This window comes from Mirounga leonina, unplaced genomic scaffold, assembly GCF_011800145.1.
Source record: "Mirounga leonina isolate KUSES-001 unplaced genomic scaffold, KU_Mleo_1.0 Mir_173, whole genome shotgun sequence".
Lineage (NCBI taxonomy): Eukaryota > Metazoa > Chordata > Mammalia > Carnivora > Phocidae > Mirounga > Mirounga leonina.
Window position 1 is genome coordinate 24917092 of NW_023270447.1, and position 13730 is coordinate 24930821.

General features: G+C 38.6%; 1 protein-coding gene across 2 annotated transcripts in view; it reads left to right on the forward strand.

Annotated features, from left to right (window-relative positions):
* The first annotated feature begins 934 nt into the window (after window positions 1-934).
* TTLL7 (tubulin tyrosine ligase like 7) overlaps window positions 935-13730 on the forward strand; it is a 144660-nt gene continuing 131864 nt past the window's right edge. For both annotated transcript variants that reach the window (XM_035018164.1, XM_035018163.1), the window contains exon 1: window positions 935-1136. The gene's annotated coding sequence lies outside the window, so the exon portion shown is untranslated. The remainder of the gene's footprint in view (window positions 1137-13730) is intronic.

A 13730-nucleotide genomic window follows, 5' to 3' on the forward strand; every position in this document is an offset into this window, starting at 1 on the left:
ATCTGCTTAAGACTGGTTGTGAAAGGGGCAGCGACCACACAAGTAGCTTTCACAAAAGTTTAGTAAGGGATGTCATGGTGGGAACTTCTCTTTTCAGTTCTATACAAGTTAATTTCATGTAAGGATATGATTTCCTCCCCACTCCCAAGACACTCATCTTTAAAATGGTAGACAGTGAACTTGAAATATTTTTGAATTTCTTTAATGCTCTTTTATAGAACTGTTAAAATGTACATTTTCCAACTGCAGTGGTTCGATATTTGTGGAGCAATAACTCTGTGATTGAAAAGTGTCCCTTATTTTCCTGTAGCTACAAAGCACCTATAGGATGGGGGCCCACTTAATTTTATTTTCTAACTTTCAGGCTGGGCTTGGATACCTTTTTAATTCTTTGCTCCACAAAGATGCTCGGGTAAAAGATCTGAGGAGCCCCTTCAAGGGCTCTGATGCTCCTCTCTGTTTTGTGGTAAGACGTCTAGAGTAAGATATGCACCAGAAGCTGGCGCCATAGGGCCCCACTGTGGAGCAGGAGGAGGTGGCTCGAAGGCAGGGCTCCGGCCAGCGCCCTTTCGCATCTCCCCAGGAGGGGACACCGCCCAGGCGCACCCGTTGCTAGGTCCTCTGTTTGCCGCGTTCTAAAGGAGCCCTGAGCGGAACCAAGGCAAACCCGGAGGGGGTGCCCGGGAAAGCTTAGGGATTGTGTTCGGTCAACAGCCAGGGAGAGCAGCTGCTCCTCTCTCGGTCCCTTTTGCCCCCAAGCCCTCCCGGCGCTCCTGGGAGGCGGAGGGTTCCCCTCGTTCTTGGTTCCTCCCAACCGTCGCCGGCCCTCGGCGCCCTCCGCGGCCGCCCCGCTCCGCACGTCGCGCACCCCCGGCCGCAGCCCGCGAATGGTCTGGCCCGTCGGTAGCCGCCACCCCCTTCGGCCGCGACAGCTGCTCCAGCTGCTCCGGGTGGAGCGCCCGAGCCCCGAGCTGTGGCTGCTTAGGGCGGCGGGCTGGCGGAGGGAGCACCGGACCGCCAGCGCAGGCTGCCGGGCCCGGGGGCAACCGCCCGCGGGAAAGCGGGAAGCGGAGGGGCCGCAGAGGGACCGCCTGCAGCCGGGAGGAGAAGACCGGGGCTGGGCTTTCCTCACCCCGGTGAGTACCTGCTGCCCGGATCCTTCCCGACCCCCTTTCACCAACCCCACACCCCCGAGGTATCGGCCCCCACCGGGGACGGTCATTGCTCTGGGGACACTGGCTCCCGCGGGAGCAGCGGAACCGGGAGCTGCTACTGTTAGGACTAATGATTCAGCACCATTCGTGCCCCGAGAGAGATTTGGGCGGAATGGGGGAGGGTGGTGGGGGTGGGGGGGGGGGACGAGGTCAGTTGCTGTGCTCTCACCTCAGTTTCCAGGCTTCAGAGGTACCACCCAGGCGGGCGGTGTCGGGTGGGGTGAACAAGGAGGCTCCCTGCTGGCTTGTTCCGTAATTCCGTCCTTTTCCCAGAGCATGGTACAAACCTCTGTGAGTGTGCGGTGCAATCTTTAAAGTGTGTCAGGTTAGTGTCTTTTTCCCACAGGCGAGTGAAGTATGGGGCCCTTGTCTATACCTGTCAGTTTCTTTACTTCTTGCTCCGTTGGATACTTAATTCAAGCCATCGTCCACTCAGTTTTTCATTGCATAGCATTCCGCCACTAATGTTGAAATAGAGGCTGTGTCCAAGTAGTCTTGTGTTCAGAGTGGGTTTGCTTGGTCTTGGCATAGGAGGAAAAGATTTAAGGGAGGTAGGAAATAATACTTCCAGAGTCTAGACACTTACTTTTAGGCATATTATTTCATTAAATCATCACGGCAACCCAGAACCAAAGGTGGAAAGTGAGGAGCCTGGAAGTTAAATTACGTGCTCAAGGTCACCGAACAGGAATTTGAATACAAGTCTCCCTGACTCCAAAGCCCATGGATCTTCCACTGTATTACAGAGTTGTATGTCCAAGTGTAAGGGTACATATAGATGGCCCATTAGATGTTAAACATAAAATTAATTTTCATAAGTGATCTCAAACAATAGCAACAACCTGTAAACTTACCGTATATGGAATTGTTGTTCTTTTAGTAAGAAAGGGCTTTGAATTATGTGGAAAAAAAACCCATTTTCTTAGAAAGCGTTTGCCAAAAACTAATATCTGGACAACACTGCAAAGGAGAGCTAGGTCATTGCAGGAGATGTTTAACACATTTTTGGCAGTGATATATGGTGGATGCTCAAATGTTGGAAAAATCAATTAGGAAAGTAAAACAAAACGAAACACGTGGAAATCTTTTTCTTTTTTAAAACTTAATGGAAACATTTGCAATAAGAACAGTTACCTAGTTCATGGGGTGTGTGACTGAACTGTTTTTGTGGGGTGTGTCGTCCCATGATAGGGTGACAGATAAACCCAGACTGATAATGTTATTTGATTCATTTCCACTGTGATGTGGCATAGTAGGTGATAACTCCATTTTACAGACTAAGGAACTGAAATAGAAGGTTCAAGATCATATGGCTAGTAAGTGGTGGCATCTAGACAAGTATTGACTTACAAAAAATATGTGTGTTGTAGCAAAATGTAGTTCTGTACAGTGGGAAACTGCATTGATTTGTTTTTGCTCTGCCCTTCAGAGTTAACAACTATATTGACCTGTGTACTCTTTCTGAAAAAATAACGGATGCTAGGTTTTTCTTTATCTGTTGCTTGGCCATTTGATTTGCCTTCCTTTATGATTTATGTATTCTCCCTTAAGATGTGAAACTCTTGTTGATATCTCCAGAGGCAGGTAGCTATAGTACAAATGCTCATTATCTCTAAGTACTGGAATAGTACTTGATGGCGGATAGGAACATAATCATCTTAGTCTGTCATTTCTAAAGTATTGAACTGTTTACATTGGAGAATTATTAATGAGGATATTGAGAGACTAAAGCCCATTGCCTAAATAAAGCCGTAAAATGGAGGCACAAATTTATATATGTTGTTCACACAAGACTGTGAGAGAAGTAGGATCACGTGATGACCCTTAAATTTGATTTCTAGGAGGTCATTTCTTTTTGTTCTTTATATGGCTGTAGTCTCTATCCTGAACCTCTGTGAGGCATCTTGCAGTCCAGTCTGTTTAACTACAAGGAGGATGGCAGAATTGGTATGAAAAAATAAGCAAAACTACGATCCCACTGCTATTTAAAAAAAAAAAAAAAAGAAAGTGCATGTCCTAGTGATGGTCAGCGGGAACATTTTAAAACAGAGGCAACACATTTTATTTAGATAACATCACCAAGTGTGAATATAATACCAACCTGGTTTGAGCACTGCATCTTTTCTCACTCTTGTCTCTTTCTGTACATATATATGTATTTGTTGAATGACTACTGTCTGCAGACCATTCAAATTCTTGACTTCAAGGAACTTAAAGTCTAGCTGGGGAGGTATTTACTTACACATGAGTAATTAACAAAATAATTAGAATTGGCCTAATATCAGGAAAAGGTGGTGCTATAAATGCTATATCAACACCTTAAGAAGGACTAATCACAGAGGCTGGTTTCATAACAGAATCAGTAACTCTTCACGGATGGAAGTGAATTCAGTCACTCTGCCAGATGGGAAGGATTTGGATAGGAAAAGACAAAGCCAGACAAGGAGGTTCAGCTAAGTGCTCATATACTGTTTGAATACACAGTGACAAATTGTGAAGAACCTTGCATATCAGGCAGTGAAATCTGCTCCTCATCTGGTAGTCACAGGGAACTAGCAGTGTAGGTTACTAAGCAGGCCAAGTTTCTCTTTTTTTTTTTTTTTTAAAGATTTTATTTATTTATTTGAGACAGAGAGAATGAGAGACAGAGAGCATGAGAGGGAGGAGGGTCAGAGGGAGAAGCAGACTCCCTGCTGAGCAGGGAGCCCAATGCGGGACTTGATCCCAGGACTCCAGGATCATGACCTGAGCTGAAGGCAGTCGCTTAACCAACTGAGCCACCCAGGCGCACGGCCAAGTTTCTCTTTGGCTGGTCTTGCTCATATTCTCCATATACCTTGTTCCAAGTGCCCTTCCAGAAAATGCTATAGTTCCTGGGTACTGATATTAAAAGGATTGTCAACTGAACCCAGGAGTTTTCTACACAAGTAACATTTTTCTACACAAGTAACAAAGAAGCTTGCCTTTTTGAAAGCTTCCCCTTTCTGTTATAAAATTATGAAGTTTGGAAACTATAAGAATATAAAAAGGAAAAAAAAATCACCATACTTGTACTAACTAAAGACAAGCACTATTAATATTTTGATGTGATTTTCATATTTCCTTCCACTCTTTTTTCTGTGCATGGTTTTAGTCATGATATATATATTACTTTTTAAAATATTTTTACTTTAAATTTTATAACATTAATTTTCCCTTAATTACAACTGGAAAGTGAACTTTAAAAATATCTACATAATTTTCCATTAGGTAGATGTATGATAATTTCTTAACCATTCCTCAGTGTTGGTATATTTTTGATGATAATAACTAACACTGTGATGAACATCTTTGTTCATAAATGAAATTTCTGGGTTAAAAAGTATGAAATCTTAGTTCAATTTTTTAAAATTGAGATATAATTAATATATCTCAATATATATCAATATAACATTATATTAGTTTCAGGTGTAACATAGTGATTTGATATTTATATATATTGCAAATGATCACCACACTAAGTCTAGTTAATATCCATCACCACACAGTTACAATGATTTTTTCTTATGATGTGTAGTTTGACTACTTCATGCAACTTTTGAAACTCTGCTGGATTCTGCATGTTCTCTGGACATTACAAATTATAAGATATTGGCGTATTATTAATTATTTACACTCACTCCTGTTTGTGGTTCCTCAGATTACACTTTTTCAGGCAATCTGCTCTTTTGGTTAGAGAAACTATTTGAATCATGGCTACTGGGCAAAATAGATGAAGGGGATTAAGAGGTACAAACTTCCAGTTATAAAATAAATAAAGTCATGGGGTTGTAAAGTACAACATAGGGAATATAGTCAATAATATTATAATGACTTTGTATGGTGACAGACGGTAACTACACTTATTTGGTGTAGTGGTGAGCATTGCATAATGTATAGCATTGTCAAATCACTATGTTTTAGACCTGAAACTAATGGAATATTATATGTCAACTATACTTCAATTAAAAAAAAAAAATCATGGGCAGTGCGAGAAAGGCGGGCAGTTGGGGCCTGAGGAGAGAAGATGTAAATGAAGCTGGAGAGCGTGTTTGGTGAGAGTCGGCAAGAGTTTATAGTCAGAGAAGGGAATATATGATGGACTACATTCTGGTTTTAGCATTGTATTTGTGGACCTCAGTTTCCTCCCCTCCATCCTCCCTTCAGGTATCTACCCCGCCCTTATCTTTCAAACTTCAACTTCTTCCGCCCTCCTGTATCAGATTCCTAGGTCTCCAGCTTCAGTATCCTGGCAATGCAAAGCATATGAACTTGCACTCTGATTTAGAGAATCCGCATAGGTGAGGGTGGGAATTTCAGACCTCCTGCCCGTTCTCAGGAGAAGCCCTGGTTACAAGGTACAAGGGAGTGTGGTGGACATCGACGACTTCTGCCCTCCCTCCCTTGTGTATTGCTAGAGACAGCCTCTGAGAACAGTGGCAGTTGAGAGACACAGAGCATTCCCAGTGTTTCCCGTGGGCATTCAGATGTTTCCTTCCTCTTGTTTCCAGTAACCCTCCACCTTCCCCTTGTTTTCAGTGATCCTCCACTAAAGGAAATTCCCCTGAAGGAGAAGAGAGACTATGCCTCCTTTACCCCAGCACTTGTAGGGACGAGTGCCACTACCTCCTTTGCTTTGGCTGGGCCTCTTACCCCCCAGTCTCTCACCTGTGCTTCCTCTGGATCCCACCCCCATCCTACTTGGAATATCAGAAGCCACTGAGGGGGGCGCCTGGGTGGCTCAGTCGGTTGGGCGGCTGCCTTTGGCTCAGGTCATGATCCCAGGGTCCTGGGATTGAGCCCCGCATCGGGCTCCCTGCTCGGCGGAGAGCCTGCTTCTCCCTTTCCCTCTGCCTGCCGCTCTGCCTACTTGTGCTTTCTCTGTCAAATAAATAAATTAAAAAAACAAAAAAAAGCCACTGAGGCAGGGAGGCCATTAAGGGTCTCTGAGGACCAGTGGAAGGGGAGTCACTGGGATGTGAATGTGCCTTGAGGACACAAGTAGGGAGCATAGGCAGGTTTTATAATGTGCCATTAGTCTTGGGAGACCTGAAAGGAAATGAAAACAGAAGCATCAACTTTACAAATCCACAATAGCCTCCTCCCCCCTTTTATGACCTGACAGATGAATTCTGGTGGAAGCTGGACATCGAGGAAGAATTTGTCCTGTGCTTAGTTGAGACCTATTATTTGAAACAATTTCCTTAAGCTCTTAGAAAGTGGTAAATTTATTTCCATTCCTCTTAGGCATTATCTGTCAAAGTTGAACTGGGCTCAGCCAACAGTTTCCCTAGGGTTAACTTAAAGTTAAAAAACTTAAATTTAAATAGGCTTGCCTATTTTTCTCCACTACCCTTATTTCTGTTAATTCCCATTTGACATTTATTTGTTTACACACTCCTGCCCATAGTACACATAGTAGTTGACAAAGCCAAAGTGTTGGGATTGTTTGGGCTCTGGGAAGGTGAGTGATAAAGCTGTTTAACTCTTTTTTTCCTTCACTTTTTACTTGCAAGTGACTGGTTGGCCTATGTTCCTCTGACTCCTTTGAAGGTTTAGAGTTAAGTGGTCAAATGATCACTGGGTCTTCTCCGAGGCTGAGCCAAAGGTCTGAGAACTCCTTCCCTTTGAAATTGATGATATTCTTGATTCACTGGGTACACTGACCCATCCTTATTGTTTGATTTTTTTTAAAATTGTGTTGTGGCTCCTGAGTTTCCAAACTTCTATGTTATTTTGTTCTTCTGCTTAGCCATGTGAAATGAAACATTATGTTTGACAAAGGATTATTTTGAACATTTCTATCTCTTTTACCCACTACTTTGCAAAGTCTGGCCTGTGTCACATCTAATTCAACGAGGTGGCATTAGCTTATTTTTACATAAATTCTCCTTTCTCCTCCATTAGTGTATTTTCGAGAAATGGACTTTTTAAAATAAACTGAGCATTTGTGGATTTGGAAGATGGGTCAGCAGTAATCCAGGCGGCAGCTTCAAGATTATTTTGCGGCTTTTTGTTGGGTTAGAATTTTAGAGCTGCTTAGGTATACCTCTCTTTTAAGGTGGTACCATCTTTCTTTTGTAAGGGAAGTGACGCCACTTAAAAGTTGTTTGTGTAAAATCTGCCTTAATTGATGTGGTTCTAATACTAGGTGTGACTGGTTTTATGATATGGATGGCCATATGTGTGCAGTATTGGTAGGAGAAGTTGGCAGCTATGGATTTAATTTAAATCATTACGTTTGATGGGAAAATATTCATGTGTAATTTTGTCATTATTTAAACTATTTTTCAAGATACTAAATAAATAAAATCTGTAACCATGTGTGATACTCATGGTGATTGCTTAAAAAATCAGGACAATAATTTTAGCACACATCTCGGTTTATATTTAGAATCAGTCAGTCTGCAGTTACCCAACAAATATGTGTGAGCTACTTTGTGGAGATGAACGATATAAATTGGACACTTTCTATAATCAGCTTAATTTACATGAAACGAGACGGGGGCATTTTCATTTACCTTTAGGTTTGATCACATGCAAGATGATAATATTTAGTTACTTAGCATGTCTCAATCTGAATATTAAATATTGTTTCTTCATTTCAACAATATAAAAAATCGAGTGAGAGAGAGGAAAAAAACAAGTATAATTTTTTTTTTTTTAAAGATTTTATTTATTTATTTGAGACAGAGAGAATGAGAGACAGAGAGCATGAGAGGGAGGAGGGTCAGAGGGAGAAGCAGACTCCCCGCCAAGCAGGGAGCCCGATGCGGGACTCGATCCCGGGACTCCAGGATCATGACCTGAGCCGAAGGCAGTCGCTCAACCGACTGAGCCACCCAGGCGCCCCAAGTATAATTTTCATGCACAATCATAGTAGGATTAAAAATTGATCTACAGCTGTCCCTTTAGATACTAATTTTGACAATAGATGCTAGTATTTACTATTATATGTAAACAAAAGGATGACTTTTATTCATTTAATATAGTTTTAATGGTTTTACTTCTTTTAGGATATTTGAGGAAAAAATAACTTGTCAATTCATTGAATATTTTATTTACTTATTTGTTTGTTTGTTTATTTATTTATTTATATTTTTAAAGTAGCCTCCATGCCCAGTGTGGAGCCCAGTGCAGGGCTTGAACTCATGACACTGAGATCAAGACCTGAGGTGAGACGAAGAGTTGGAAGCTTAACCCTCTTAGTCACTCAGGTGGCCCCACTGAATCCTTTTTAAAATCTCTGACATCTACATTTAGTGCACATCAGCATCCCCCTTGATCAACACACAAATTTCAACCCATCATTTCTGGAAAATCGAAACAAGTTATTTCTGCAACTTGCTACAAAAATTAAAGGAAAGTAGACATCTTAAATATTAAGGAAAATTTGAAAGGGGGGTAATCAGTGCTTCTTAAAATCAAGTGGACTGTATTTATGTGGAAAAGCTTTTTCACTTGTCAAAAATCAGTGCCAAATGAGTATTTCAGGAAGAAAGAAAAGTTTACTGCTCCATATGTGAGGCGGCTGTCATTTCAGAATAGGAGGCATTTTCTCTTTTAAAAATTTATCTCAGGCATAGAATATGTGATAGCTATTTTTATCCTTAACTAAGGAATTAAAAGTTAAATGTACTCCTCATTGGTTATAGTATAGCATATTTACTTCAATAACATGCTTGAGAGTATATCTGTGAATTTTGTTTTTAGAATCCATAAGGAACGAGAATAAATATAAATATGAAGTAAGGTTACTAAAGTGTAGCTGCTTCCTTTTTTTTTTTTTTTTAAGATTTTATTTATTTGTCAGAGAGAGATAGGGCTCAAGCAGGGGAAGCAGGGGGAGTGGCAGACAGAGGAAGAAGCAGGCTCCCCGCTGAGCAGGGAGTCTGATGTGGGACTGGATCCCAGGACTCTGGGATCATAACCTGATCCGAGGCAGATGCTTAACTGACTGAGCCACCCAGGCACCCCTAAAGTGTAGCTTCTACTGGGAATAAAATTAAGCAAATAGACTTAGCAATATTTATGAATACATATATTTAGATCTCCAGATAAAATTACTTAATGGTCCAGTAGTTTTCCTCTCTTTGATATAACTGAGCATATTGTGGTATTATGAAATCGATTATCATGCTTTCTAGAAGAAAAAGTTAATAACATTTTCCTTCAGAGTAGTATGAAAATATTGTGATTTATGTGTTTATTTGGGTGATTTCTGACATTTTGTAGGCATTCCACAAATGCAACATTTTCTTCCACTTAATATTTAGTATTTTTTATATAATTTTGTATTGTGATAAAAAATACATGATATAAAATTTACCATGTTAACCATTTTTAAGTACAGTTGGTAGTGTTAAATATATTTACATTGTTGTGAAACAGATCTTCAGCACTTTCTCATCTTACAAATCTGAAATTCTGTACTCATTAAACAACCTTCCTTTCCCCTTCCCCAAGCCCTTGGTAACCACCATTTTATTTTGTTTCTATGTATTTTATTACTTTAGATACTTCATATAGATGAAATCATATAGTATTTGTCTTTTTGTGATTGATTTATTTCACTTAATGTAATGCCCTAAAGGTTCATCCATTTTTTAGTATATGTGAGGATCGCCCTCTCTTTTAAAGCTTAATAATATTCCATTGTATATGTAGACCACATTTTGTTTATCCATTCATCTGTCAATGGGCATTTGGGGTTGCTTTCATCTCTTTGCCACTGAAAATAGTGCTGCTATGAACGCAGGTGTGCAAATATCTCTCTGAGACCCTGCTTTCAATTCTTTTAGATGTATACCCAGAAGTGAGATTACTAGATCACGGGGTAGTTCTATTTTTAATTTTTTGGGAAACTTTCATACTGTTTTCCATAGTGGTTACACTATTTTACATTCCCAACAGTGTGTAAGGGTTCTAATTTTCCACACCCTCACCAACACTGCTTATTGATTGATTGATTGTTCTATTGTAGTCATCCTAATGGGTGTGAGGTGATATCTCATTGTGGTTTTGATTTGCATTTCTCTGATGATTAGTGCTACTGAGCATCTTTTCATGTGCCTGTCAGGTGTTTGTATATCATCTTTGGAGATTTGTCTACTTAGGTACTTTGCCCATTTTTTTAATCTGGTTATTGGATTTTTTTTTTTGTTTTGAGTTGTTGGGAGTTCTTTCTATATTCTGGATATTAGCCCCTTATCAGATATATGACTTTCTCCTACTCCATAGGTTGCCTTTGCACTCTATTGATTATGTCCTTTAATGTATAAAAAAATTTTTGTTTAATATAGTCCCATTTTTCTATTTTTGCTTTCGTTGCCTATGTAGCATTGATTACTTTTAGCATTTTAAAAGTGTATTGACAGAATTATTTCAAGTTGCTCTTTATTCTTTCCCACCTTATTCTTTAAAGTCCACATGATTATTTTTGAGACTATGTAATTATGATGACTAGTGTAATTATTTAACAAATTAAACTGAATTTTGAAAAAATTTTTTGGAGGAGTCACTTTTTAAAATGTCCAGTGTAAGATTTAATTGCTATAATTTAACCATATGTTAATATGAATTGTTTAAACCTATACTTCAATTTAGGGAGAATTGACATCTTTACTGTGTTCATTCTTCCAATCTGTAAACATGGGATATCTCCAGGATTTGGGTCTTCTTTGATTTCTTTTATTAGCAATTTATAATTTTCATCATACAGATATTACCCATGTTTTGTTAGAATTTTTTTTTAAGATTTTGCCCATTTATTTGTCAGAGAGCGAGCAAGCACAAGTAGGGGAGCGGCAGGCAGAGGGAGAAGCAGGCTCCCTGCTGAGCAAGGAGCCCCATGCCCAACTCGATTCCAGGGCCTGGGAGCAGGACCCGAGCCAAAGGCAGATGCTTAATCAACTGAGCCACCCAGGTGTCCCTTTGTTAGAATTATACCTAATTATTTCATTTTATTTGGAGCAACTGATAATGACATTCATTTTAATTTGTTTCCATTTTTTTGTTGTCAGTATGTAGAAATGCAATTGGTTTTTGTGTATTGATCTTGTATCCTGAAACCTTACTGAAGTCACGTTTTGGATCTAGGATTGTAGATCCTTTGAGAATTTTTTTTTTCTTTATCATCTGCAAACCAAGACACTTTTTTTCTTTACAGTCTGTTAAAATTAAAATAAATCTTTAATTGTTTTTCTTGCCTTATTGCAAGTGCTAGGAATTCTAGTATTGTGCCAAATAAGAATGGTGAGAGTGAACATCCTTGCCTTGTTCATGATCTTAGAGGAAAATTATTCAGTCTTTTACTATTAAGTATGATGTTAGCTGTAGGTTTTTTTTTTTGTAGATGTTCTTTATTAGGTTGAGAAGATTCCCTTTCTGTTTCTAGTGTACTGGTACTTTTCATCCTGAATGGAGATCAAATTACATCAAATTTCTTTTTGCATTAATTGATGTGGACATACGATTTTTTCCTTAACCTCTTGATATGGTGGATTACATTGATTAATTTTTGAATATTGAATGAACCTTGTGCACATGGTATAAATCCTTTTTGGTCATATAAGCACATCACACACACATATGTTGCATTCAATTTGCAAAAATTTTGTTAAAGATTTTTGCATTTAACTTCATGAGGGATATTGGTTTGTAGTTTCCTTTCTGTTGTGCTTTCTTTATTTGGTTCTGGTTGTTAGAATACTACCAGCCTCATGTGGTACTAAGAAATTACAGTTTGTTGAATTTGGGTGTTGTGGCAAATTCAAATATCCATAATTACCTGAGCAGGCTATTACAATACTTCTTTTTCCAACTACATATCTCTGTGCGGCCAAATTTTTTCATATACTTCCAACAAAAACAACTTCTCAGAATAAATGCAGAAGTGGATAAGAGAATCTGTGCTCTATGAAGCAAGATATTAAAGAGATTTTTAAAAAGTACAAAGCACCGCTCATTTCTTTTTTTAAAAAAAATTATCGTTATTTAAAAATAAAATGTTTTTGTTAATACATAATGGGTTTCAACATATATCCATTTTAGTTTCTAATAGGGTAAATATTAATAGCTATAACCTACAAAAACTAAAAGTCAACAAAATTTAAAGAGTGTGAAGAGTTCCAACACCAAAAAAATTTGAGAATCACTACTGAGACAACCAAGACAAGGAGAAAAGTGAAGCCAAAGCCATGGGCATGTGCATCTCAAACTGGCATTGGTTTTACCAAGTTGTTCCATGTGCTTGTTTTCCTTTTTCTCCACTAATACTTTTATTTCACTAAAGATGCTTTTTTTCCTCCACACTGATTCACCCATATGTAGTCCTTTCCCCTGGGATAAATATGATAAAAAGACCGATAGAACCTTACAATGCAATCTTTATGAAATGAAATCCCTCAAAATTATCCCCATTCTTAAACCCACATATAGATATATGACTATATTTTAAGTTATAAGTTATAATAAATAGAATTACAATATTAATTCAGTGATTGCTTATGCAAGGAAGAAATAATTTAAAATATTTTGTCAAGAATTGACTCAAAGATAGTATAGGAAATATTTGAATTACTGTCCTTTGATTTTGAGTATTATAAATGGCTTTTCTTTTATACTTTTCCCCAGTACTTTATTGAATATAACTTATATATTGTATAATGTACAACTTGGTGAGTTTTTACAAGATTTTGGTAATTAGCATTTGAAGATTTGTAATAGGATGAACATATAAGATGAGATTTTCAAATCTGAGAATATCAATGAAGAAAAAAAAGAAGAAATGAGCTAGGAGAAACATTAGCTCACAAAATCCATGTTTGAAATCCTGTATGTATATTAGAGCTGGGCACACACTTAATTTTGAGTTTTCTAACTTCCAGGCAAAGAGGAAAACATGAAAAATTTAATGATTGAAAAGCTCATCCATGAGAAAAACAAACCAGTTGCCTAAGAGGAACAAAGTTGTTCCTGTCTAGAATCCAGAATGAAATTTCTCCTATAGTTTATTTAAAAGTGGATTCAGTATAGTGTAATACAGTTTCCTCAACACCCTTAACACTGAAAGTCAGCAGGATTCATTGGGCTATTTTTTATAATGTCCTTCATCTAGACCCATGGTGTGGATCTCTGTCTTTGGGGGAAATAACCTCTCAGGATCTGATTATTTTCTTCTCTAACATGAGAATAACATCTACCTTGGTAAAGACTGTATGTGCTCAATAAATAACTACTCTTTTTCTTAAAGCAGTTCTGTTAGGGTGGCTGTGACCAGCCATGTGGTGTGGCCCAGGTACATAGCTCTCTGATAACTGGCTTCATTCATGAATGGATGGTATAGTGTCTCAAAGAATGAAAGTTCTGCATATCTTTTAGGAATTTCTTCATGCATATTATTTTGAGGGGCAGTGCATTTGAGGCTTTATTCCCTCAAATTAATTTGTTGTCAGTCAAGTAAAGAATCCCATGATTTGAGAGTCTGGTGGGCTGAGT